The 23,722-nt window shown below is 40.8% G+C and overlaps 1 protein-coding gene across 1 annotated transcript in view; it reads left to right on the top strand.

The window, feature by feature from the left end:
• Positions 1–5,918: 5,918 nt before the first annotated feature.
• Positions 5,919–23,722, top strand: part of Wdr72 (WD repeat domain 72) — a 116,648-nt gene continuing 98,844 nt past the window's right edge. Inside the window, exon 1 of the mRNA XM_013009952.1 lies at positions 5,919–5,994. The gene's annotated coding sequence lies outside the window, so the exon portion shown is untranslated. The remainder of the gene's footprint in view (positions 5,995–23,722) is intronic.

Here is a 23,722-nt window from a genome sequence, read left to right on the forward strand (position 1 = left end):
CAGGAAGTCTTTAGAGCATGCATCGCTCACTGTTGTGATAATAATTTCAAATTATCCAATGCCTACTTCTGTGAAGACCTAGAAATTTGCCATTTAAAAAATATGCTGACTTATCTGTTCTCAGTTTTCTTTTACATGAGGCACTCCCAACGTATGAAGAAATGTATTTGACCTTGTAGTCAGGTACTAGAAAAATAACTTGTCTAAATGTTACTTTTCACCCAAAATATTAGATCATAGGGTTGTTCAATGACTCTGCTATAATCAAGAATCTGCCATCATTTTGTAAACTCTAAGTTATACAGGCTGATAACTTCTTTAAAAGTCAGCTCAAGGATTTTCAGTTCCACTGCCAGTTAAGAACATGAACACGAACACACACACACACACACGGTTTATGCAACTTCCATTTTTATACTCAAATGTTTTATACACAAATCCTTTTTTTTATAAAAATATTAAGTCAATGGCTTGAATAATGAAAAATATACTCCTGGAGCTGGGAAGGTGGCTCAGTGGTAGAGCGCTTGCCTTGCAAGCATGAGGCCCTGGGTTCGATTCCTCAGTACCACCTACGCAAAAAGAAAAAAGCTGGAAGTGGTGCTGTGGCTCAAGTGGTAGAGCGCTAGCCTTGAGCTGAAGAGCTGAGGGACAGTGCCCAGGCCCAGAGTTCAGGCCCCACGACCGGACCCTCCCTCCCCCCAAAAAAGAAAAATATACTCCTTTCCTTGGTAAAGCCAAATCTTCCTTTGTGCAAAGCCAGGTGCAGGTGACTCATGCCTGTAATCCTAGCAACTCAGGAGGCTGAGATCTGAGGATCGAGGTTCAAAGCCAGCCAGGGCAGGAAAGTCCGTGAAACTCTTATCTTCAATAAACCACCAGGAGTCTGAGATCTGAGGACTGTGGTTCAAAGATAAAGAGCTGAGGGACAGTGCTCAGGCCCAGAGTTCAAGCCCCACGACCGACAAAAAAAAAAAAAAAAGAGTGTGCAAGTGCTGTATTTGATGTTGGTGCCCTGTGTCTTGTATATACATTTTTTGTAATTTGGGGAGGGGAAGGGAAATAACAAAATGCTGAAATAAGGATAGAGGTTGACCCATTGTAACAATGAGATGTACAAGACACTACATTGAGAATGAACTTTACAACTTGAGGGGGGAGGGAGGAGTTGGGGAGATGGGGAGGGAAGGGATGGTAGGGGAAAAACAAAGGAGGAGGTAACAATGCTCGATAGGAAATGTACTTATTACCTTACTCATGTAACTGTAACCCCTCTGTACAGTATTTTTACAAAAAAATATAAAAATAAGTAAAAAAATAAAAGAACACTTTCTTCAAAAAAAGTGTGCTAGTGATGTATGTTTGTGTGTTATAATGTGTGTATATATATCAACTAATATTGTAATATGTATATGTGTATATATAATTTATATATAAATTAAATATCATAATCTTTAAATTTTATTAGTATACAGATTAGACAACTTCATTTCCTTTAAGAATTATTTCTAGCCATTTTATGAATTTTAATATTTCTGAAGTTAATTTACCACATACTCCCTAGGGATATTTATTGTATCTGGCAATAATCTTTCAGAGCTTAAAGAAAAGAGCTCATACTGGTTAACATCTTATCAGTAGAGAAACACATTTCAGCTGCAAATATTTGTCCTTTTGTTCAAACTGCTGAACCCTAAAGCCTAGAGATGAACAGATTATAAAGTAAGACATCAAGATATCATAGTCTGGTTCTTTCTACTGATGTAGCAGAGGAAAAGGAGGTGATATTTCTGTAATTCAAGGAACTTTATAGAGAACACAAAAGTATTCCAGAGAGCTCGATATTGTGACACATACTTGTAATCCCAACACTCAGGAGGATGAATTTGAGGACATCTTTGGCTACAGAGTAAGACCTTGTTTGTTTGTTTTAAATTTTATTCTAGTTGATACATATTTAAAGCATTCGGGAGCCCAAAAGATAGTATAAGTAGTTTACTACATTAGGGAGCAGGGAGGTCTCTCATATTCAAATTCAATTTAAAAACAACAAATTATCATTGAGTAAGGAGATAATGTCATGAACAAACAGAAACAGCTATTGTTATCAAGGAGTTAATTGTCCAACTAATACATCAAGTTAGCAAGCACTGAAACCCCCAGCACTAAGAGAAACTGACTCTTTCAGGTATTGCTGGAAGCAGTTATTCTAACACTTAGCTATCAACCTGAAACATGTATCAGCATTTTGATTTAGCAATTCTATTTCTGGAAACCTGACTTAACAAAATTTTCAACACAGAATAATATTTTAGCTACAAATTAAATACCCATGGCCAACAAATGAAAAGTAGGTACATTAGGAAACACTGTTTCTAATGAAAAACAATGGTAGCCAAGCCTTGGTGGCTCATGCTTGTAATCCTAAACGATTTAGGAGGCTGAGATTTGAGGATTGCAGTTTGAAGCCAGCCAGGGCAGAAAAGTCCCCATGAGACTCTTATCTCCAATTGACCACTCAAAATCTGGAAGTGGTGCTGTGGCTCAAGTAGTAGAGCACTAGCTTTGACCACAAAGAAGCTCAGGGATAACACCCAGACCCTGAGTTCAAGACATACAACCAACAACAAAAAAAAGGGATGGTAATGGACACAAAGTAAACTTCTTTTAATATTATAAAGAATATAAACTATCCTTGTATAAAATTATAATCATGTAAAAATAAGAGGTTTTCAAGAACGAGACAAAAAACATTACAATATTTGGACAATTATGGCTATTTTAGATTTGTATGGTTTATATTTTTGTATTCTTTCTGCATATTTATTTTAATACATTAAGTCTTAGAACATACATGTATGTTAAAAATACAGCCAAGTGAGCTCTTCTTATAGAATTTGGGAAAAATACAAAGTTTCATGTATATGGGTAACAAGTACTTGCATATCATGTGGTTTGTACTTTGTAGAGTATACAGAGGTTTTTAAGTGATAATATTTTATATGTGATTTTGAAAATAGGGGAATAAAAGAGGAATAAGAGGGCTTTACCATTATCCTAACCATACAGAATCTCCTGTGTCAGAAGCCATGAACATTGTACAAACCAATGTAAGAGTCAACACTTATTCATGGGGTGAGACTTTCAGGAAGGAGCCCTGGAGGGACACTTCACCCCATAAACCAGGCATAGCAACCTCTCTGAGTCCATAAACAGAAACAGTAATGCATGAGTGGAATAAACAAGGAAGAGGTGGGTAAGTCATTCTTGTCATTTGCTACTTACTGACTAACCAGGAACTGGCAGTTTTGTAGTAGAATTAATTAATGTTAGACCCAAAGGAATCCTGTTCTCTCTAATCTGCCTTTTCCATTATACAGACAGGAATCTGAGAAAAATTTATACACCAGAGCCTTAGGCACTTTTTTTTTGGCTTGGGGGGGGGTGTTGTCCTTCCCTCATAAGCAATAACAAACGTGATTTACAATGTCAAATTTATAAAAGATCCACCAGGTACTGATGGCTCATACTTTGGAACCTAGATACTCAAGAGGCTGAGATATGAGGATCATGTTTAGAAGCCTTTCCAGGCCCCCTCCCCAAAAATAGCATGAGACTTATCTCCAATTAACCACCAGAAAGCCAAGGTGTGGCTCAAGTGGTAGAGTGCCAGCTTTGAGCAAAAATGTAAAAGACAAATGCCCAGGCTTTGAGTTTGAGTCTCAGTACTGGCACACACCAATTAAATCCAATGTATGTAAGGGGAGACTTTATTCTAAATGATTACTGAAAAAGGAGAGAAAGGCCCCGTTACTATAGGGAGAATACTTTGATCCTGAGATCTACCTACCAGTCTCTCCAAAGAGACTTTCTTTTTTTGGGGGTGGGGGTGGGGGGGTAAACAACAGCAAGTAAAAAGATGAATGAGCTAGGGTGGGCAATCTTGCAATCAAAAGAGAAAGTTATACCCTGAGGTCAGTCTATTCTCAGGGATCAGGTAAGGGGGATTATATGATATATTTAGGCTAAGGTTGAGTCAGGAGAAGAGAGAGAAAAGTTGACCAAGTAATTTTCCCTGATTAGCCAATTCATACAGATAGTTCAGTTAACCCTTGTGGTATAAAGGGATTTTGAAGAGTCTTTGTTCATCTCACCTAATCCAAGTTGTAAAGGATGGGTCTTTGCAGTAAACTGTTACTGGAACACAAAAAATGAAAGAGCTTCTTTAACTTTTCCTGTTTTTCCAGTATCAGGGTTTAGATAAAGCTCATCATGGTCAATAACCTATGTAGTATAAAGACCAACAAACAGGTCAGCTCTGGGGATCTGTCATCTTGTTACTCAGGAGGCTGAGGGAGAAAGGATCATGATTTCAGGCTAGCCTGGGCTACACATTGAGAAACTTTCTAACAGTGACAACAAAAGGTCAACAAATGTTTATTGCTTTACAATACTTTCTTCACCCCAATACCTATTTTGCTCCCTCCCCACTTTCTGTGGCTTCTAAAACCACCATGGATCCTAGGCACTGAACCTAAGGTTAAGTTAGCCCTGATCTAGCCTGACACAGGAAGGTTGAATATTTGTTTAAGACCATCATGCTAGCCATGACAGAGCTCATCCAAGGGCAACCAGGTCTTCACGGTTTTCAGCAAGGGCTCATCTAGATAGAGAATGCTCGAAGCAGGCTAAGGATATCAACTTGGATAGAAGACCCTTCAGATTTAGAAAGTCAGGATTGGCAAGGGAATTTCTTTGGAGAGCTGGGAACTGGGGTTCCTTAACAGTTGACTGCTAAGATACTCATCCTTAGCCATGTTTTGGGGGTGTCTACTGTGAGCTTCACAGCTTGCCTTTAGCAGAGCTTGCTGTCCAGCAGAAGAGGCCATATAATTGCAATAAACTGTAACAGGTGCTCTGTAGGACACAGGAAAGGAGGCAGTTTGCAGACAATCAGCAATGTGCACATGACCTGAGAGGGACCCTGAGGCTCCAGATAAACCCATACCAGGAACTAACAAGCCACCCCCCCACCCCCCACCCCCAGGGCAGAAAAAGAATGTTCTAGTCTGAAGGCAGAGGGAAAGGCGCTCAGGGGAGAACTAAACCTGGCTTGTATTCTGAGAAAGCCAGGAATCAGTGAACAAGGAAGGGTTACAATCTCTCCCACCTGTTTTCCAGACCAGTTATTTCTTGGAACCCAAAGGAGTCCCCCTGAGTTTGGAAGCCCCTCAAGTTTGAGATTCTTGGAGAAGTTTTCCTGGTTCACCCGTGCACATACAGTCTGGAAAGCTGGTTTTAAATGTAACCTTGGGTATTTTTTTTAACTTTTTGGTATGTATTTATTTGCTTTTTAATATAAATTTACCTATTCTTGACGCTTCCAAGGTCGGCTTTCCTCGCTCACCTAGGGAGGTGGAGTCTTGAAGGAAACCCCCAAGTTTTTGGGGGTTCTCAGTCGCTGAGGTCAAAAGTTCAGGCCACAGCAACTCTCCAGGCACAGAAAGGACCCGGCACCGGCAGGCTTCAGGCCCAGCCGGCTGGTTCCCGCCAACGCCGCCTCAGCCACCACAGAACTCCGGAGCAGGTGACAGGTGAGCAAGCAGCCGGCGGGCGGGAAACTGGCTGCAGCTGGGCCGGCGGGAGAGGAGGTGTGGCCTGAGCGAGGCCGTGGGCGTGGTGGGCGGGGTTTAGGCTGGGTCCGGGCGAGAATGGGCGTGGTATGGACGATGGTGGGCGGGGTAGAGGCGGGGCCCGGAGCGGTGGCGGGCGTGGATGTGGATGGGCTCGGCGAGAGTGGGCGTGGTAGGGGCGGGATCTGAGGCTGTACTGGGCGGGGCTTGGCTGGAACCCAGCGAGAGTGGGCGTGGTAGGGGCGGGGCCTTGGGGCTGTAGGAGCTTGTTCGTGTTGGATGGGGCGGGGCCTGAAGACCCTGAAGGCCGGGCGCTCGCGGGGTGGAGGCTCCTCAGCTGCACCGCAGTCGGGCCGCTCCGGTGAGGCGACGCCCCTGGTTTGACTCAGGCTCCCCTGTTCTGGGCACTGGGTCCTCCGTGGTCCCCGCCACGCTTGGCTCTACTTTGGGGGGGGGGGCTTCTTGTCCTCCCCTCCCTCCCCTTGCCCCAGAGCCGGGTGCCCGGAGGGCGGGAAAGCCAGGTGGGCGCGCGGCACAGTGGCTGAACTTTTTCTGGGGTTCCCGGCTCAGGCCGTGAACTTGAGGGGCTCTGGGGATGGTGGTGAGGGAGGCTTGGGGGTTTTTTATTTGAGGGGGTGCGGGGGGGAAGTCTCTGCTTCTCAGGTACTTTTAGGGGCCTACTTTAAGAAAACTAGTGGAACAGTTTCTGGGACTCGGGCTTCTCAGTTCGTTTGCTTGAGGGGAGAAGCGGGGTGGGGGGGTGGGGAGAACTTGGGGGTCTCCTTGTGGGGGGGCGGGGGAGTGCAGAAGCTTAGTCAGCCTTACTTGCTGCACACCTGCGGACGAGGGGGGAGGGGGACGATAAGGATGCCCAGGAGAAGAACCTGGAAGAGGTCACACACAACTAGAATATTCTTTTCCAGGTGCTTCCTTGTCCCGGCCTTCCTCATTTGTCACAGTATTTTGTAAACAGTTAACCGTGGTCTAGAACTGGAAGCAACCTTCAGTTCTCCTCCTCCTGGGCCTCCCCTTCTCCTCCCACCCTCCTCTTCCTTTTCTTCTCTCTCCATCTCTTCCTTCCTCCCCACGCTCCTCCCTTCCCCTTTCCCTCCTTCCCTCTCTTTTCCCCTCTTCTTCTCCAAATGAGTTAGGGATCTGATTGCCTGAAGGAAAGAAACTTGGCTTTGTTCTTTCACTTCTCCATCCAGCTGCCCCTCCTTATCCATACACCAGAGTTCTTCTTCTTCTTCTTCTTTCTTCTTTTTTCATTTTCTCAGTTTTTGACCAGGGGAGGAGAAAGTAAGTGGTCACGCCAAGTACTTGTGGTTAATTTGGTCTTGTGGCTTTTTTTTTTTTTTGTTTGCTTGCAAACATTGTTTGTTCCTTAGCCTTCTTTGAGTTGCATCAACATGAAAATGTGCCAGTCTTGTTTTCTGTAAAGAATGCGGAGGGCTGAAGGAGAAAGAAACTGTCCTTGAAATCAGTGATTCCCCCCCCCCCCAAGCCACCAAAAGCAGCCCTGAGTTCAGTTCCAATATTCTCACCTCTTTGGGAAAAGGTAATTGTAAGCTAGATATTTTTTTTCCCAATTTAACTGTTAAGCTTCTTGTGTGTGACATCTTCTGTTAATAGACTTTAGTGGAGGGAATGTTCTAGAAATCTGAGGTTATAGTTTATAGAAGACTACCAGAATAGGAGAATATATTTAAGTTATTATGTAATAACAATGGGCTTTGAAAACACTAGTATCAGGAATATTTCAGGTTTCACAATTGTTGGATTCAGTTGTCTTTTGGGCCTGACAATTTACATTTTGTTATTTGCTAATGATAATGTTCCTTAATATTGCTGACAGTGGGTGGCATTCTTTATTCTGGCTTGAAAATTTACTTACATTTTCTATTATTTAGTAATAATGTTAATAGTATTTCTTAATATTGCTTACAATGGATGGTATTCCTTATTAATAATTCCATCAGTCTATTATAAAAGGTATTTTTCTAGAGCCTTGATTGATATGGAGTTGTAAAAAATTTTTTAGTTGTAAAATTTCTAGTTGTAAAATTTCTAGATTTAGTTTTTCTAGTTGTAAAATTTCTAGATTTAGTTCGTGTCTAGGCCAAAGTGGAGGCAGGGTTATTTGCTTGGGATCTTAAATAAAAGTGTTTAACTATGTGCTGAGTTCTAGTCTCAGATCAGCTTTAAAATCTTTGGGATCTCAGCAAGTTCTTTAACGATTGTGTGTCATTTTTAATCTTCAAAAATGAGGGAATTATCTCTGGCTGGAAAGGACATGCAATACTTTGGATCTCTTCCTTGGATCCTTTCTAAAAATGCAGGTGTTCACATTTAGGGTAGTTGTCATTGCTCTAGGAGAGTTTTCACTAGTGTTTACTCTTTTTCCAGAGGGTGTGCTAGCCTTTGGACACACTATTGCCCCACTTAAGTGTAAGGCAATAATTAAGAGCCCTCAACTGACAGGTCTGTTTCTTTTCTAACTCTGACTTTAGGTCTCATTTACCTTGAGTTTAGGATAATGTCTAGTAGCTTTCTGAGGATCAAGTGAAGCAATTAAGTAATGAAAGCAGCACAGAACCTACAATTTAATAGTCAACAAGTAGTGGCATTTACTATCTTAAATGATGTCTGCCAGTACTGGTGCTTGAACTCAGGATCTCATACTCTCATTAGCTTTTTGGTCAAGGTTGGTACTGCTCCACCTGGGCCACATCTCCATTTCCAGCATTTTGCTGGTTATAAAAAAGTCTCCTGGGCTTTCCCACACAGGCTAGCTTTGATCTGTGACCCTCATGTCTCAGAAGGCTGAATTAGCTAGGATTCCAGGCATGAGTACTGGTGCTCAGCTTCTTTGTTTCTTTTAACAATTTGAAATTTAACTCAGATTAATGGAAAGTCTGACATAGAGGTGCTTTTAAAAAATACAAGATAGAATTGTGATCTATTAAACCAATTGGTCTCAAGATTAATTGGTGAATTAGCCATAAACGGTGAAGGTCTAGAAAGCTGACAGGATTTTAGATGGCACTGGAGAAATTAGAAAACACATCAATAGCCAAGGATTTTTTTTTCCCTTCACTCTGCAAATCCCACAGCTACTCTTAAGCTGACTATACAAACTGACTTATCTAAGAAGGAGAAAAGAGAAGACTTTTGAAACTAAATTATCCTCATTCAGAGTTAATACATGAATTCTGACTCCCCTCTCGTTCTATGTAAAACTCTTTGCCAGAGGATTTCAAGTGGAGAAAATGTACAGGTTATACCCACTAGGCATTGAGAGTAGAGTTCAGTTAGAATGAATCATTAGAGTAAGGGGGTAGGTACTCTAATAAGGAAAGGGAAGGCTGGAAGCTGAGAAGTACTGAGCATCCATCAGGGAAGGCTTGGCAGCTTAAAATTTAGTTCCACTTCTGAAGAGGTCTATTTTATAGGCATTTGCTCAATGGAAATACTGTACTGAGAAACATCTTACGCAAATCAGAAAGTGTGTTGGTAAGGTGAGAATGTGTAACAAATTCAAATTATGGCAAGTTATTTTACTACTGTCCCATTCTGTTGTGGTGATGGGGAGATGTTGGCTAACCATTTTACCTCTGAGCTTTGGTTTTCTGAAATGTAAGATGGGGGTCTTGCTGTTGATTTACATAATCAGGTACTGATTTAACCTTCAACTGTTTCCTTTGGGGGGCATCTCCCTAACATTGTGGGAAGACTCAGTTGTATGTAAAGTACTCTGCTCTCTGATGCCCAGTAGGCCCTTAGCCTGTGTGGTATCCTCTCCTTCTCTCCTTTTGATTAAATAGAAGCAGATGGTAACCTAGATCTGACTACTGAAGGAGTTTATGATTTTTATTCTTACTAATCAAAAGCAGACCAAGAGATTTGTGCTGTTGGTTTAGAATGACCTATGGGATGCTATACTGTCGTTCTTCCCTAACTACTATAGGCTTTCCTTCCCCCATGCTGTGTTAGTAGCCTGTGTTTTGGCTCTGTGAAAGAAGTGCCCCCCCAACCCCTGCCTATCCCCAACACATCTTGAGTGTTCTCTGCTGGAAACAGGTATACATTCCTAGGTAGGAATGATAGGATCTCTGACTATTTTACACCCAGGTTATGTTTCAGTCATTGAGTTGGCTTGAGCTATTGATGTGAGTCTTAAGAAAAAGATATATAATTTTATTTTTTTGTTGGCAGTTGTTAGCCTTTAAAATCCTTTTAAGTCCTGAAGAATGTGCCTTGAAATTCTATCTCCCTTGCAAACATTGTACAAAGTGAACAATTGGATACCTAGCATTTTCTCCTTTTGTCTCTCCATATCGATTTTGAAGAAAACAGTTTTCTTAAGAAAACACAATTTTTTGTTGGAATGTCTTGCAATTTCTTTTTTTTTTTTTTTTTTGGGTCCGGTCATGGGGCCTGAACTCTGGGCCTGGGCACTGTCCCTCAGCTCTTCAGCTCAAGCTAGCGCTCTACCACTTGAGCCACAGCACCACTTCCGGCTTTTTTCTTTTTTCTTATGTGGTGCTGAGGAATCGAACCCAGGGCCTCTGGCATGCAAGGCAAGCACTCTACCACTGAGCCACCTTCCCAGCCCCGTCTTGCAATTTCTTTTTGGGTCAATTTTAATGTTTTTTTAGTTGTTCATGTCATGAAGTTTACGGAGATTGATTTAAGTTCTGTAGCCTCTAGTGTGAGTGTCTTTGGAGAGGAAGCTTAAATTCAAATTCCTGTACCAACCCTGTCCCTAGAGTTTCTAACTCATTACACCAAGTGTGGAGCCCAGGAATTTGCCTTTTCATAGATCTTTGAGAGGATGTCAGTCTGATCCTGATGAAACTTCTCTTCTTCCTCCTCCTCCTTCTTTCTTTCTCTCTCTTTTGCAGTACCAGCGATTGAACCCAGGGCCTCGTGTAAGGCAGGCAAGACTCTTATCACTTGAGCCACACCTCTAGCCCTTTTGTTTATGTTTTATTTTTAAAAGAGGTTCTCCAACTTTGCCTGGACTGGCTTCAAACAGGCCACTTTCCACCTCCAGAGTAGCAGAGAGTACAGATATGTGTTACCTCACTTAACTACTTTCTTTTTTAGTCAGTGGTTTTCCTGTAGCATTGGCCACTTTGGAAAACAAGAATATCTCTCTGTCATGTCAGTGGCTTCTATGTAAAGATGTTGGCCCTGCATATATAGGGAAGACTGACACACATGTATCAAACCTGTCATAGATGAGGAAACTAACACCTGTATACTTGTGTGGAGATGTGTATATGTTAGTCTTGTACTGAAACTAGATTATAGAAACTAGATTATAATAATTGATTTTGTAGATAAAATTATTTTTACTTCATTTCAATGTTAAAAGCAAAAAAATGAGAAAATGGGAAAATGAGAAAAATTACTTGTTGAGTCCTGTAAAGTCCTTAAACAACTTAGTGTATCAAGATACCTACTTTCTTTATTACCACCTTCTTATGTTAGGAAGTACAAAGGATGGATGATTTCAGAACTAGGAATGTAGAAGGTTTGGTTTCTAGCAATTACATCTTTTATTATACTGAACTATTTTTTTCTTCTTTTTGAAAGTGGGAATAATAGGCAAGTTTATTAGGAAAAGAATACATTTTCAATAGACCGAAAGCAATTCATCTCTAGGCTAAGAATGCTTAGGCACTATTCTTTTTTAAAGTGTGGATATAAGTAGGCAGCAGAACATTTCAGCCTCTAAAAGGTCCTTTTGGACCCACTCCTTAGGAAGGGCAGGTAAAGCACAGCCCTCTGTATATCTTTGAAAAGCAGGCTTCAGCCCTTGTGCCATAGGTTCTATGGTCTTAGAATCTTGGGGTAGAGATGGGTACCTTCATTTAGCAGAGTGAAGCACAACATACATATTTCATAGATAAATTTACTTTCTGAATGACTTAAAGCAGAATTGCCTTATTTTCTGTAACATATTTTGCAATTTTCCTTCTCTTTTAAATGTAAAAAAAATTAATTCCCAGACCTGCTTTTGAGAAATATAAACGTATTTAATTGCAGTACATTTACAAAATATATTGTAAATTAAAAAAATTATTATAAATTGATTACTTCACAAATTGAAGATAAGTGGGGTAAGTTTTCTAGCTCTGTTTTATTTATGTATTTTTAAATATTTAAAATTATCCTTAAGGAGTTATACATAGGGGTTTCAATTCAGCATGTCATTTTGTGAGTATAATGCATCTGGATCCCTATCATCTCTTCTGTCATTCTTTCCCATCTCTCCAACTGCACCCATTGCCTCAAACAATGACTATGACTTTGTAGAGCTTGTTATCAGACACAGAAAATAAGTTATCTACCCTCTTCTTGAGGTACTAAAAGGACCATTTGATGCTTCCTCAGTATCTGCATTTTGATTTCCTATTGAAAGACAACAGGAAGAACTTCATCTTATTTTTTTTTCAGGGAAATCACAGAGGTAAACCAAATTCGAGTGACTCTTGAATTGCTAATGAATGTTGGTTGCCTGCAGAAGGAGAAAATTATTTTCTGCCCTCCATGTCCATGTGTATCGAACATGTGTTCTGAGTAGTTACTCTCTTCACTGCCTCTCTTTCCAGTTGAGGTGCAACATAAACTATTTTAATTAATACTATGCCACCAAAAGGGATTGAAATAGCCAATTGAATTCTGCCAAGATAGAGTCTTTTGATGAAAACATATCTTTATTGATTGTGGATGAAGAAAATCATTCTTAAAATGAAATCCAGAGAAAAATCATATCCCTCAGAGAAAATTTCTGAGTGGCAGGCTGAGATTAACATCATAAAATTGAATTTGTGCTGCAAGCCTTTGATGTAATCAGCAGCTGGGAGATGGTGTTGCCCTTGCTGTGTTCCTTCTGATTGTGGTGAATTATTGTGTGGAATGAAATAAGTGTTTCAGGTGTCCCTCCTCCAAGAAATACAAACAAGGTATTACTAGGTAGTTTCTTCCTAGTTAAAATGGGTTGGATCGATTCCAGGCTTCTTAGATTCTCATAGACCTTGGAGTATAGAAGTTGGGAATTTAATACCCCAGGGACAGAATTTCTGGTTAGCACTAGATACTCACTTGGGTAGGTAGAAACCTAGCAAAAACAGGACAAGAGGGATACTCCTTGCCAGAGACTGTTTTGGAATAAGCAGAGGCTTTGGTGTATTAGAAAATGTATACTGTCTGGTTTCTGTTGACCAGCAGGTCTGGCTCATCTCCCCCCTCCCCTTCAATCTCTCTCTCCCTTCCTCTTTGCCCCTTTATTCCCTTCTTCCCTCCTCCCCTCTCTTTTCCCCTCTTTTCTCTCTCTCCTCCTCTTTCTCCCTCTTCTCTCTCTCCCCCTTTCTCTGCTACCTCTTAGGACACATACTGTATTGAAATCATGTCAGAATTAAATTTTCAGTTTGCATAATGACTTGTTCCATGGCAACAGGATCACAATGAACTTTTTGCTGTTAAAAAATATTGTGAAGGGGGGTTAAGTAAGGTAATAAGTAAGGTAATAAATACATTTTTTTTTGTCAGTTGTGGGGCTTGAACTCTGGGGCTTGAGTGCTGTCCCTCTTTATCTCAAGGCGAATGTGCTACCGCTTGAGCCACAGCACCACTTCCAGTTTTCTATTGGTTTATTGGAGATAAGAGTCTCAAGGACTTTCCTGACTGGGCTGGCTTTGAACCAAGATCCTTAGTATCTCAGCCTCCTGAGTAGCTAGGATTACAGGCATGAGCCATTGGTGCCTGGCCAATGAATACATTTCTTTTTGAACACTGTTACTCCCTCCCTCATTTTCTCCTGTTTTCCCATCCCTACTCCTCTTGCTGCTAAGTTTGTAAAGTTTCTTTCTTTTTTTGGGGGGGAGGGTGTCTGGTTGTGGGGCCTGAACGCTGGGCCTGGGCACTGTCCCTCAGCTCTTCAGCTCAAGGTTAGCGCTCTACCACATGAGCCACAGCGCCACTTCTGGCTTTTTTCTTATTTGCTTATGTGGTGCTGAGGAATCAAACCCAGGGCCTCATGCATGCAAGGCAAGCGCTCTACCACTGAGCCACCTTCCCAGCCCTAAAGTTTATTTCTAACATTGTGTCTAGTATCATTAGTTCATTCTCTGTCCCTTCCATGGATCAGATAAACTTATATACAAGACAAAGGGTACAGAAAACTAAAAAAAAAAAAAAAATAGAACTGCAAACAGAACATAATAAGAACTTCTATGAAGTCCTTATGTTTTGAAAACATGCCTGCCCATATACATATATGTGTATACATATGCTTCCATATGTGTAATGGATAGGCTATGTAGATTAGTGAACACCTACTTACAGACTTACTAAGTTATTTGGTGCCGTAACAACCCCCTTGTGGTTGAACTAAATTGTGTTTGTTCTGCTTTGTTTCGTTTTCTTTATAGAAATAGGTGCCTGGCTTGCCTGTGTGGAGTGTAAATAGCCGATAGCATCATCCTTATGTTCTCTCAAGCCCTTTGAAAAGGAGGAATGGCCTTGAGGTCAGCCAGACCAGGGGTGTAATCAGTACTAGCAAGGGATTCAGATTAGCCACGCCTCCTTTCCCTACTTAGTGATAGGTGAGCAGCTGAAATGAGAAAATGGTACAGAGGAGCTTCAGCACAGTGGCTAGAGCACAGCTGATGTTAAGCAAAGACTTGTAGAATGGAATTTGTAATACCATGCCTTCAATGAAAGCAGAAGCGGAGAAGTGTTTGGAAGTAAGAGCAAGTAGGAAGAGCCAGGACCAGGGATCTGGTCCTGCAATGTGAAGACTATGAAAAGGAAGCGGGGCTTTCTTAGCTGATACCAGAAACCCACAAAGATAAGAATGGTTGGCTGCTGAGCACTGGTGGCTCACACCTGCAATTCTAGCGACTCAAGAGGCCGAGATCTGAGGATTGGGGTTTGAAGCCAACCTGGGCAGACACATTTGAGAGGCATTTATTTCCAACCAACCAGCAAAAGACTGGTGGGGAGGTGTGGTTCAAGTGTCAGAGCACCAGCTTTGAGCGCAAAAGCTAAGAGAAGTTGCCCAAGCTCTGAGTTCAAGCCCCTGTACTGCTGCACACGTGTGTGTGCACACATAAACACAAATAGTTGCAATTGGTTCACCTCCTGTGTTTTCACTTAGTGCTAGAATGGGCTGGGTCTTGGAAAGTCCTTTTTCAAAAGTTGAGCATTCCAGTAAGGCTAAGATCCATTTGGATTCTAATGTTCAAATCTTGGTTCTTCTCTACTTTTCTTAGAGAAGCGGACTTCTGCATTCATCTGCCTGTAGTGCCGGTCATTGTTTTAATAAAGGTTTCCCTGGAAGATGTTTCTGGTTGCTAAGCTGAGCCAGAAAATACTAGAAAGCTTCTCCAAACAGGGCGTATCCCCACAGGCCTGTATTCCTACCAGTGGGAAGACCTGCCATCTCTTTTCTCTGGAAGGATAGACATAATAGCAGTGGTCTGACTTTCATTGTTGGCTCAAGCTAGAGTTGAAAGGAGGAAAGTAGAAGTCTGGGCCAAGGAGATGATAACTAACTCCTGAAAAAGCATGAAGGTTTTTTTTTTTTCCCATGGCAAACTAAGGTACCTTGGAGCCTTCAGGCCAGTGCATTGCACTGGTTACTTACAAACTTAGGATCTGAGTCAGAAGAATTCTGGAAGGCAAGAACCTGTGTTTTTTTAATCTTTAATTTAGCAGAGTCTACTGAGTGAATAAATGTATTCTTCCTCACAGAGCCCATAGTGTGGATGGAGATTTATTGCCCAAAAGAAGTAGAGAATAGAATCTTGTATGTGACCAATTGGGTAATTCAGATTAAAATTTAAATATATGCTTCGAGAACTAATATATTTGTTAATCTGATCTAACTTGTAATGAGAAAAATCTCTCAAACTGGATGCCTGTTTACAGGACTGTGTAATATATTACCATGGGCTGAGTGGCTTAAATAACAAAACTCAGCTTAGGATGCTAGACATCTGAAATGGAGAGATGGATAGGATTAGTACTTTCTGAGGTCACAGATCTGTTGTGTCTGGTTTTTCTTCTAGTGCTTGGCCAGCAGTCTTTTGCCATTCAGATCTGGTTTGTAGAAGCAGAATCCTTATCTCTGCCTTCAGCTTCACTTGGCTTTCTCTGTGTAGGTCTGTCTCCACCATTTTGATGGGTATCAGTCCTACAGGATTAGGAGTTGCCATGATCAAATTGGACCTCATCTTTGCTGAATTAATCACATCTGCAGATAAATAAATTTTAGAAAGTCATATTCTGGGGCTGGGCTCAGTGGTAGAATGTTTGTCTTTCATGCACGAGGCCCTGGGTTTGATTCCTTAGGACCACATAAGCAGAAAAAGCTGGAAGTAGCGCTATGGCTCAAGTGGTAGAGCCCTCACCTTGAGCTGAAGGACAGCACCCAGGTCCAGAGTTCAGGCTCCATGACAAAAAAAAAGAAGTCACATTCAGAGAGATTTACAATTTAGAGCTTGAACATATCAATTTCTTTCTCCTACTTAATTGTTGTAATAGATCAAGTCTAACTTGTGAATAATAAAATGACTAATTGAGAAGGAGTTCACTGATCTTGATACTGTTTACTTAGTAGGGTTTCTATAAAAAGTTTGGTGATTGAAAAAGTCAGGCTTAGTGAGGCTCTGAGTATAATCTTAGGACTTGGAAGGTGGAGGCAGGATTGAAAGCCTAATCTACCTAGAACTTTCCATGTCATGCTGGGTTACCTACTGAGATCCTGTCACCTAAAACCAAGGACTGGAGGTGCAACTCAGTGGTAGCATCCTCTAGGATTCTGCCCTCTTAAGTTCTGTCCCTGACATTGAGTCTTCCAATAGTAACATCTAACTAAATAGTATGTACTCTTTAGTGATTTCCACAGATTATCTAACTTTCATATCAGCCCTATTTGATCAGTATTTGTACTTACCTTCACTTTATTGATGCCAAACACAACACACTATTTAACCATGATTGAGTTAGCCTTTTCAATCCCAAATTGACTGACTCAAGGGAAGAACCACAGGCCAGGTGCTATACCTTCCCTTTTGGAGCCAGATAAGGTAGATATTCTGTTTTATGGTGGAGGAATTTGAAAGTAACAGGGTTAGAAAACCCTGAATGTTCAGTATACATGTTAAGCCCCTGAGGGGATCTTTCCCACACTTACTACTTATTTTCAAGCTCACATGGTATTTCTTCCCCCCAGGCATACTTGCATTTGCTCTAACACATCACATATCACCTTGTGAGTAAATTGCCAGACCCAGGTGAAACTCCTTGAGGTCTGTGATGGATTTTATCTTCCTGGTCCAAATCCCTGCACTGTTGGACATTTCGGAGACACTTTGTAGGTAAATATTTTAAAACTAAATGCATATAAATAAAGATGGCAGAGAAATACCTATTTCTTTTGTTGGAGAGAAAATAATGAGAAGAGTAAATGAGGTGACAGAACATGAAATTTGGGATAATATAAAAATGTTGTAGGAGATTAGTGTGAATATCTTAGACAAATGTTAAAAAAAAGGGCTGGGAAGGTGGCTCAGTGGTAGAGTACTTGCCTTGCATGCTCGAGGCCCTGGGTTTGATTCCTCAGCACCACATAAGAAAAAAGCCGGAAGTAGCACTGTGGCTCAAGTGGTAGAGTGCTAGCCTTGAGCTGAAGAGCTGAGGGACAGCGCCCAGGCCCAGAGTTCAGGCCCCACGACCGGACCCAAAAAAAAAAAAAGAAAAAAAAAAGGGAAAAATGTAGGATCTGAAGTGGTGTCTGAATAACTTGATAACTGGAAAAAAGCATCATCAACTAAGGGTGTCATTTATTTTAGTGGGTATTTTGGAAATTATAGCCAGCACCTCAACTGCTATGATTTGGACATTCATGACTCCAAAGAAGTCATGATTCACTTATAGTCCTGGAGGTCAAGAGCATAACACGTTATCAGTTTGGTTCTGATGAGAAGTCACTGTGCTTGATTGGAGTGTATATGAGATGGAAAGATCCCATTGCCAAAGTAGGAATGAGAACAATGCATCAGGACATAGGTTAATATGTTATTTATATACTGGCAAAGTGTTTTCCACATTGTTCTTGGACACAGGAAAAACAAGTGACTTAAAGAGTACAAATATGTTTATCAAATTCACACACACCAAAAGGCAATTACTTGGCCAAGAAGCACAATTACTTAGTTAAACACAGCGTTTATAAATACTCAGTATTTATGCTGAGTATATAAATCCTCAGAGGACAAGAACTGTGTTTTCTTCTCTGCTTTCTTGGCCCCAACATCTTGTCTATGCTTGGTTCTCAGTAACTGTTTGTTAGATTTCATTAGGAATGGACTAGATAAGTGGATTTGTATATGTTAGATGCTTTAGGAATAGAACACAATGGCTTTTATTATATATACTTCATATTTCATTAAAAATATAGTATAAAGTAAACAAAATAACCTCATAAGGCCTCAACACTTTGAGGTTTGAAACAAAGAAAATCTAGTTCTCATGACACTGTTGATTAAATATGTATACCTACAAGTGAAGGTTCTACCCAGAAAGAACATTTGCCTTCTCATACTTCTCTGATCACCCTTGTTCATCTCTTTAATGTAACTATTTATGAAGCACATTAGGCTTCTGCCCGATTTACTCTGTTGCTTTCCAGGTCACGGGCAAGGAAGCAAAGTTTGAAGGTAATGTTTTGCAAAAATCCTCAAAGCCCTGGAGGTTTGAGCAGCAGTGGAAACCTCACCCATATCATGATGGAGATGCTGTTCCAGATCATGAGTGAAGTTCAGAGATTAATCTACAAATCTGCTCAATTCTGGTTTCGACTTGAGCTGCTAAGATATTTAGAACTTCAAATACATACTTTCTAGAGTTTCCTAAGTAGCAACTGACCACTCATGAATATTTTGTTGAGGACTTTGACTTAAAAAAAGAAGGGTTCAAGTAGATGAATGGATCAAGAAAATGTGGTATATATACACAGTGGAATTCTATGCCTCCATCAGAAAGAATGACATTGCCCCATTTGTTAGGAAATGCAAAGGCTTGGAAAAAATTATATTAAGTGAAGTAAGCCAAGCCCAAAGAAACATAGGTCCCATGGTTTCCCTTATTTGCAATATTTAGTGTATGTCTGAGTCAAGCAGAAAAGGTCAGATAAGGTGATGTAAGGGAAATGAACCCTAAGATATGTATTCAAATGTTTTTTTTTCTTTCATGCGATTGTTTCTAACACATTTATAAGATTATTATTTTTTTGCTTTGTATGTCCCTCCCCCACAGTATAACCCCTTGCTTTCACTGTATTTGATTTCGGTATAATTTGTGGAGAGGAAGGGAAAAAACAAATCGTTTAAATAGGGATACAGGTGGACCCATTGCAACAATGAGAGGTACAAGTTGTTATGTTGAAAATGAACTTTACAACTTTGCGGGGGGTGGGGAAGATTGGGTGGGGGGGTGAGGGGAGGATGGGAAGGGATGGGAAGGGGAAACAAAGGAGGAGGCTATAATGCTTGATAAGAAATGTACTCATTATCTTGCCCATGTAATTGTAACCCCTCTGTACAGTATTTTCACAAGAAAGAAAAAGATCATAAAAAAGAAGGGTTCATTCTGACAGTCATGCTCCAGTAGACCAATTTTATTTTTGTGTGTATACGTGTGTGTGTGTATATACACATGCACGCATGCGTACACACATATACATGCTAATAGTAGGCCTGACTTCAGGGTCTGCATGCTGTTTCTTAGCGTTTTTTTTTTTGCGGGGGGGGGGTGGGGTGGTTCAGTTGTGGGGCCTGAACTCTGGCCCTGGGCGCTGTCCCTCAGCTCTTCAGCTCAAGGCTAGTGCTCTACCACTTGAGCCACAGTGCCACTTCTGGCTTTTTTTTCTTTTTGCTTATGTGGTGCTGAGGAATTGAACCCAGGGCCTCATGCATGCAACGCAAGCACTCTACCACTGAGCTACCTTCCCAGCCCCTTCTTAGCGTTTTTACTCAAGCCTGTTGCTCTGCCACTGGAGCTGCAATTCCACTTCTGTCTTTTTTGCTGGTTAATTGGAGATAAGAGTTTCACAGACTTACCCTGTCCAGGCTTGGCTTCAAATCACAATCCTCAGATCTCAGCCTCTTCAGTCGCTGGAATTACATGCATGAGCCACCGGTGACCAGCTCAAACAGATTTCTATGTGTTATTCATATATGTTTTGGGCAGCCTTTGACTTAGCAGAATCAATTTTTTGCCTTTCCTAAGGAGTGGTCTGATTAGAGTATACTGATAAAATAAGAACTTTTTCTTCAGGATCATCTGCAAAAAGACAGGTTTGGAGGATGGGGCTTCTGCTGAGTGCATGCCAGCTGCACAAACCCTCCTGGGTTACTGCTTTATTAAGTACTTAAGTTCTCACTTAAGTACTTAAATGTCCTGTTACTTTCTCTAGCTTTCTTTTCCTTCCTTGAACTCCAATTTCCCCTCTCCTAAACTACTGACACTGTATAGCTAGTTATGTAATAAGGTTAAGTGTTTTCTCTGGTCTCTCTCTTCTCTCCCTTTTTTATCTTCACATTTGCAAGGATAGCATTTACACACAACTAAGTGTACCCATTTAAAGGGTACATTTCTGTGAATTTAAACACTTAGCCCTTTTTCATCTTTAACCTCAAAATTAAAGAACAGAACTCCTTTTGGCCATAACCAAGGTATCATTCTCAAAGAGAAGAATCATGAGATAAGTCACTTTTGTTTCTTTTAGTGGCTATTTTTGAAGAAAGTAGGCAGGATTCTTCGCCCCTTAAGGAATAGAATTCAAAGAAGTCATACAGCGTGTCAGAGTCTAACTCAGGTCTGTGTTGTTATCCCAAGATTCACCTTATTAGCTGGTCTGTCTTTTACTTTTTTCCTGCAGGTGTTTACTTCATTGTGGAAATTCATACCTTGTATCTGAAGAATTCAGTGTTGGTCTTTTTTCTTGTCTATGGTTAGTAAAAAATGTTCCAGCGTGGTCAGTGAGACAAGGCAAGGACTGATTATCTGGGTGTATCTCTTCACAAAGCTATTTATGACAGTGTGTCTAGCAGACACCAGCCACAAAACCACATTTGCATCATGCTCATTCCTTTGGCTTCAGACAAGTCAGAAATCATTGGAGGGAAGAAGATAAAGGTGTGGGGAGGGGGCAGGAGGATGGGCGCTGGAATGGTGTGTTATCTTTCTTGTGTTTGCTTGGTACTGTGTTGATGGAACAAGATCAGGAAGTATTAGACCAGCTTGTAAAGGTTGTGGAAGGAGGCTATGTTAGAATTTGGATGTAAGAGGTTTTGTTGCTTTGTTTGCCTCTGTGTGTGTGTGTGTGTGTACATTTACATGTGTGCACACACACATGGGGGCTTAGACTGAACGCTTCATTCTCTCACATGGCTTTTCTGTTCACTACTTGAACCATGTCTCTAGCCCAGCATTTTTCTGGTTGGAGATGGAATCTCCAGATTTTTCTGCCCACTGGCTTCAAACTATGATCCTCCATGATTCAGCCTTTGCTACTGGTGTGTGCCAGTATTGCTTGACTTTTGTATTTTGAAAACAAGTATAGCAAAGGAATTTTCCTTTGTAGATCATTAAGACTCTTAGAATTTCTACATTGGCTTTGTTGTGGTATGCAGGAATTAAGTTATAGTTAGACTATTGGGATATTGTATTTCTGGCTCAGTTTTTTTTTCAGTTATGAGGTTTGAACTTAGGGTTCAATACTTTCTAGGAAAGTGCTCTACTAGCCTTTTTTTGCTTTATTCATTTTTCAGGTAGATTCTTGTCTTTTGTTTGTGGGCTTGAATTCAGGGTCTGGATACTGTCTCTGAGTTCATTTTGCTCAAGGTTAGTGCTCTAACCCTTGAGCCACATTTCTACTTCTGGCTTTTTGGTAGTTATTTGGAGATGAGAGTCTCATGGAGTTTCCTACCAGGGGTGGCTTTGAAAAGTGATCCATAGATCTCAGCCTCCTGAGCAGCTTGTATTACAGCCATGAGCCACTCGTGCCTAGTGATCGTTCCTTTTTTTTTTTTTCTTGCCTATACCTATCTAACTGTAGGTGGGATTTTATGTATGGACAATACTTGTTATGCCTCAAAGGTTGGTTATGATGGGGTCTTGATAATTTTTGTCGGGGTTGGTCTAGAACTGCAATACTTTTGATATATGTCTCCTGAGAAGCTGAGATTACAGGCGTGAGCCACTACACCTTACAACCACTTTTTGCTGGCATTACTTAGACAAAGCAGTCAACTTTCCTGAGCTTTCATTTCCTCATTGGAGGAGGAGGAGGTATTTGTGATCTCTAAGGCTCTCCTTTGTATTAAGTCTAGGGTGAATATAAAAGGCAAAGCCTATAGGACCAAGTTATAGTTAAATTTCAGATAAAGTAATTATTCTTATAAACCTGTTTCCTGTACTATGTAAGAACTACTTTCAGTGTAAGCATTTCCCAGATTTGACATTAATTCCCATTTTAAAAAGTGGTAGTATATTTTCTCTATCCAGTGTAAAATTATAGTAACTCTTGTCTTTCAGTCACTCACTAGACATTTACTGAAGGCCAGTTATGAGTGAGGAATGATGAGAGAATTCTGTTTAGGATTATTTTTCACATCAGTTCTCCAAGAGAAAATTGTCCCATTTTCTAGATAAGAAAAATGAGGCTCAAAGAACATTTCTAGCTACTAAGGTACATAGTGGGGGCTGGGGGATCAAGACGGATGCATTCTATTATCTTGCCTCTTTTCACAAAGAGGTTTATTTTACACTGAAATAATAGATACAGCAGTGTGCTGAGTACAACCTAATGATCAGCCTGGAATCAGAAACCTCTCTATTTTAGTGAAACATAGGCAGAAGAATTGAAGTGATTATTTTGCATAGAATGCAAGTTCTACCATCACAGAAGACTGTTCCTAGAAACATTTTGTCAGCTTTGCTCAGCTTTGCCAAGAACTAAATAAGAGTTTTGCTGTTTATTCTTAAGGTGTCTTCCTTATTGTCTAGGTTGAGTATAGTCACAAGAAGTATGAAGCCAGACGCCAGTGGCTAACACATCTAATCCTAGCTACTTGGGGTATGACGTAAGAGGATAATGGTTTGACACCAGCCAGATACAGAAAAGTCAACAGAGCTGGACAGGAGATATGACTCAAGTGATAAAGCACCAGCCACTATAAGCAAGGAAGCCAGGCAAGAGTGTGAGGCTCTGAATCTAAGCCCAGGTGGCTAAACATACCCCAAAAGGAAATACTTGATTAGTGTCACCTCTGTGGTAGGTTCTGTGCTAATGACTAGGAATGGAGCAGTGAAATGACATACCTGCCCTTTGCCCACTGAAACTCCTAGCTTTGCAAGAGTTTCCCTCACTGATAAATGAAAAACCCATAAGATTTCAGAAGATGGTCAAGGATTAGATGGATGGCACAAGTTGTAGAGCACCTGTCTAGCAAGCTTGAGGTTCTGAATGCAATAACCAGTACTTGGTATAAAGAAAAAAACAAAATCAGGAAGGAAGGTGATCAGACATTTCCTATTATTAGCAACAATAGACTGTTGCCATTCCAAATTATTAAAGATACTTTTGATCGAGAACAGTTTGGGGGCTCATTCTGTGAGCTTGTGCAGCCACCAGTAGTTTTCAGCATAAGGACTCACCATAGGAGGTGAAGATGTGGTTTTGCCAACTCTATAATGATTTGACCCCCTCCACAGCTCTACATTATTCATGCCTTTAAGTTTTAATTCAGTACTTCCCGTACTTCTTCACATCAAAGTATAAACACTGAACATGGTTATTTTGGTACACACAGGGTTGAGAGTTTCAATTTCTTTCACACCTTTGTATGAATGTTTCATGGCCCTTATGTTATGTGCTAGGGCCCACTCCTGGGGAGCTTCAATTTAATTCTGTCACAATGGGCAGTTGGTTTCTTGTTGAAATCTTCTGCAGGAACAGAGTAACAGTTCTGCAGATTTCACTATAAGAAGGTCTATGATACTCCACCTGT

This window comes from Dipodomys ordii, unplaced genomic scaffold (assembly GCF_000151885.1).
Source record: "Dipodomys ordii isolate 6190 unplaced genomic scaffold, Dord_2.0 Scaffold11, whole genome shotgun sequence".
Lineage (NCBI taxonomy): Eukaryota > Metazoa > Chordata > Mammalia > Rodentia > Heteromyidae > Dipodomys > Dipodomys ordii.